Below are 4982 nucleotides of genomic sequence, written 5' to 3'. Positions count from 1 at the left end.
ACATTATGAATAGTAAGGCCTTCTTCCTCCTCCTCCTCAATTATGGCACTGCAGTCCATGTCCTCATCTTTCAAGAACAAATTATTCAACCCACCTAGTGCTTCTTCTTCTGTAGTCCCCCATATTGTGTCGGCCTGGTGGAAAGCTTGTTCCAAACGTGGAACTAGCTTCTCAAGAAGGTAATATGGTCCACGCCATGGAGGCGACCAATTCATGTACTCTTTCCATGTGTACTGGTATCCGATCCCAAAAGTGGTACCATGATTTTTCAGCTGTATTAGTTTGGTGATACCTTGGAGGTTCTTTCCCAACCCTTTGCTGGGTTCATATCCGGACCATGATAGTATGCTTTCTATCTTGTTACTCCACCACTTATCCTTCTCGACGGCATTGATCTATTTGATGTGATGATAGGTTTCCCCTCCTAGCCTTCTTCTATGTCTAATGGTCGGTATGGTTTGACTAGTGTAGATGGGGTTATTCCCATCTTCGTGAATAATCACCTCCTGACAGTTCCATTCGAATTTCATGGCTTGATGTAGTGTGGAAGGCACGGCTTCAGCAGCATGGATCCATGGTCGGCCCAACAGAAGATTATATGAGGCTGGTATGTCAAGCATTTGGAATTCAACGTCGAACCAAGTTGGCCCCATCTGCAAGCAAAGGTTGATTTCTCCGATCGTGGCCCTCTAGGACCCATCGAAAGACTTCACATTCATGCTTCCTACCGTATCTTGTGGAAACCTTTGTCCAACCTCTTCAGAGTGTCTAATGGACAAATATTTAGGCTTGAAACTCTATCAACCAGGACCCTGGCAATGAACTTGTCTTCAAATTGCACTGTGATATGCAATGCTCGATTGTGATTCAAATCCTCGAGCGGTAGCTCATCTTCGTGGAAGATAATCTTATGACTTTCTAGTACTTGCCCAACCATGTTGGATATTTCTCTACCAGTTGTTACACCCCGCAATATTATGTCAATATTACGTTCTGCAGTATTACATTACGGAGATGTTACGCTTCGCAGTAATAAGTTACGACAATGTTGCACCCTGCAGTATTTTATATTGCATTTGTCGTAAGGTAATTGACATCAGTCCAAAGAAAAGATTATTTGGGAATTATAAGGATTATGCTATTTCACAAGTGATTAGTAAATTCATGAAGGTGAAAGGGGGATCAAGTCTAAGAAAATGAATTTTGTCAAAGTTTGCAATTTTGGGATAAAATACGGCCCAAGCTAAAATACCCGATATATATGGACTATTGTCATACAAGGTACTACAGTGCCATGATAGTAAGGTGTACAAGGTATATTAAAAGTGAGTAATATTTTAAGTAATTTGGGATAATTTTTAATTATGTGGATAAAGATTTTTTTATGGATTGCCACATGGCATTAAGCTTGGCCAAGGTGGCACCAATGTGCCTGATGAGTCATAACACATTAGGTGCCTTGTTAACACGTGACATGTTCTTTGGATAAACCTCAAAAAAACATCAAAGTTTGTAAAGAAGTTAGCTAGCATAAAAGAACAACAAAAACACTTGTCTGCACATTAACACCAACACCGTAGAACATTTGCTCTTTACAATTGTAGGAACCTTTCAACTTTACTAAGTTAAGAAGCTTTAAATCCCACACTCTCAATATTTTTGGATGGGAAAATCTTTAAAACAATACAAATTTTTCAGCCGTTACAGCAAACACCTTGGTTTGCTTCAGTGGTAATACAATCATGAAGACTGTTTAGCCCAATTACTTGTAGAGAACGCACGGAAGTGGATTATCATATACGGTTCACAGAGTTGAGTTGTTACCGTAGTTGATTAGAGGTATTGCCAAGAGAATCGGCTCAGGTATGTTAATGCCCTTCCTTTTTTTTGACATGGTCCAGATTATACGAAAGAAACGGGCAAATACACGATTTCTATAAATTATTCTATTCGTAGAAATAGTAGGGGTGTCTATATTATTTATTCCCCATGAGAATTATTATTATCTTTTATTCATGGGTCTCAAAATAATACGCAGTTGGAAAAGTTTATCCAGAAGGAATATCGAGATTATTACATATTTTCATGCATTTTACTCATTTATACATGTGCATTGACCCATGACCAGATGGCGTTATATACGCGTATATATGTAAATATATGTATATGGGATATGGGAAAAGGTTACGGCGTTATATACGCACCACCACCTAATCAGCTGGTATATGATGATGATGTTGCCCACAGTGGTTGAAATATGATTCAAACGGCATTATATACGCATATATGGGTATGTATTCAAATGGCGTTATATACGCATATATATATATATGTATGTATTCAAACGGCGTTATATACGCGTATATATGTAGGTATATATGTATATGGGATATGGGAATGGTTATGGCGTTATATACGCACCACCACCTGATCAGCTGGTATACGATTATGACTTTGCCCACAGTGGCCGATATGATATGATGGGATGCCCTCAGAGGCTGATGATGTTATGAAACATATACCTATGCACGACATGACATTTACACGCACATGCATGACGTTATAAACATTTCAAAATATACAAAGTTATTCAGATTTAAAGATGTGTTTCAGTATTCCATGTTTCATCTATGTCTATTACGTACTAATTTCCATGCCTTATATACTCAGTACATTTTCCGTACTGATGCCCTATTACACGGGGCCTGCATTTCATGCCTGCAGGTGCAGGTAGACAAGCTGACGATCCTCCTTCTTAGGAACCCTGATCAGGGAGAGTTGGCGTGCTCCATTTGATCCGGAGCTGCTTTTGATATGGATACGATACGTTTGTACATATATATGTATATGAGTATGACATGGCTCAGTCCTGTCTTTGTACAGTTATGTTTCTGTTAGAGGTCTGTAGACAGTATGTCTAGTTGGGTTATATGTGGCCTTGTCGGCTTTCAGTTTTTGATGTATAGTTGTCTATAGCAGCCTTGCCGGCTCGCCCACGGTATTCTGCCTGTATACGTACATATGCCTTGATGGCAGGCTTCTTTCACGTATGTTAATTTTGTAATGTAGCAGATGTTATTCAGATTCATATTTTAGAAGCGTGCTTAGGGGTGATTGAGAAGTAAGACTCAGGCGCCCGTCGCGGCCCATCGGTTTAGGTCGTGACAAAAGTGGTATCATAGCAGTTCTGTCCTAGGGTTGTCTACAGACCGTGTCTAGTAGAGTCTTGTTTATAGGTGTGTCGTGCACCACACTTATAGACAGGAGGCTACAGGACATATAGGATGTTATCCTCTCTTTTTATCTTAAATCGTGCGGTATAAGTGTTCATGTTCCTAACGATGTGTTACTTTTTTAGCGATGCCTCCGAAGACTATAGCCGCTAGCACGGGTCAAAAGGCTATGAAGGTGCCAGAAAGAAAGATAAGTTATACTATGGATTCAGACCCATCAGAGATCATGGGTTCTATTGAGGAGGATCCATCCGAGGATCCATATAATCCATCCGTTTGAGTTGTTTCGACCACTCTAGCAGTAGATGGGGTGAGAGGAGTTCCGACCTCACCAAGGCCCTTAGTTTCACAGCCCGTTGATCAGGGTATGAGGGGAGTAGTGCATGGATTGGCACGGCCGGGATTCCCTCAGGCTCAAAACTATGTCAAGGTATTTGAGGACACCAGCTCTTCTGAGGTTCCGGATAGTCCACAGTCCTGGGAGTCCGTCAATCAAGGTTCTTCAGTGTATGTTATGGGATACGCAGAAGAAGAAGATAGTGGTCGGGCCAAGAGAAGGAAGGTAACTGATAAGGATATGAAGATTCTGCTTCAAAGTGTGTCTGATCGAGGTTCTTATATAGGACGAGGCAAGGACCCTCTACTGTAGACTTCCTACAAGTGTCAGTTTTTGGTTGGTGAGTTCCACCTCTTCTTAGAATATTACGAAGTCAGGGTTTTAAAGGTGTTTGGTTGTTTTATGAGGATGTAGGGAGCACCGTCCCGACTTGTATATATATTGGCTATGCCTACTTAGAGGCTTTGCAGACAATATCATGTATATAATTTTGGGTATGATATGTCTATGGCCTAGTCGACCCCTATGTATATAAACCCTTTTCTAAATTAGTTATGTGAGTTAAGTCTTAATGTTGTTACTTATATATATGGATGTTGCCATAATGACCCGTGATAGATTTGAGAACAAAACAAGGACAATGTACGTGGTGCTCGGTTAGGTAGGACTTGATATTATAATTGATATGGATTGATTGGCCTTTTGTTATGCTAACATCAAGTATAGACCAAAGGTGGGTTGATTTCAGTTTCCAAGAAAGCCTATTTTAGAATGAGTTGATTTCAACTCGAACAGCCACTGGATGGAGCAAAGGAAAGCTAAAAGCAAAAGAATGTCGTATTGAAGTTTTCACAAAATAAGGGATATGTAAAAATATTAGCAGAGTAATGAGAAGAGAGATAAGGAAGCATTATGAATAAGGTGTGGTACATGGATGAAAATGGTAGAGTGTTACATAACCTATAGTCAAATGAGAGAAGAGGCGAAAGGTGATGGGACTTAAGACAACAAAAGAATATAGGCCATAAGGTTATATCCTTATTTCGAGAAATAAGTTCGTGACTCCAACGCGACTACAAGAGGGGAGAGTTAATCCCCTGAGTAACAGAAACCAGTATGGACTAATAACCAAGATAAACTAAATATGAATTAGGGACTGAATGATTGGAAAGCACTCGGCATCATAGGAATTTCAAATTTTGCTCCAGCGGTAATAGAATGGACCACAGGAGAAGATCCATAATGAATTCAGAGAATGGTCTTCAGGGAGACGCTTCCTTAGAGCAAGCAATGTGAGCAAAGTTAAGCTTGAAAGACTGTATGTGCTAGTTACGCTAAGTGTCACCCTAGCGAGTAACGAAATTTGTCATCCATGGTACAAAAGAATTGCCGCAAGGCGGGTAAGGATCATT

The 4982-nt window shown here is 40.2% G+C and overlaps 1 long non-coding RNA gene across 1 annotated transcript; it reads left to right on the top strand.

Moving 5' to 3' along the window:
* Positions 1-1577: 1577 nt before the first annotated feature.
* On the top strand, positions 1578-3088 carry LOC142164889 (uncharacterized). The gene is made up of 2 exons (XR_012695971.1): positions 1578-1863; positions 2725-3088. It is a non-coding gene; the product is annotated as an uncharacterized LOC142164889 (long non-coding RNA).
* The last annotated feature ends 1894 nt before the right edge of the window (positions 3089-4982 follow it).

The sequence above is a fragment of the Nicotiana tabacum genome, chromosome 10 (assembly GCF_000715075.1).
Source record: "Nicotiana tabacum cultivar K326 chromosome 10, ASM71507v2, whole genome shotgun sequence".
Taxonomy (NCBI): Eukaryota; Viridiplantae; Streptophyta; class Magnoliopsida; order Solanales; family Solanaceae; genus Nicotiana; species Nicotiana tabacum.
This window is presented reverse-complemented; position numbering and strand designations above follow the sequence as displayed.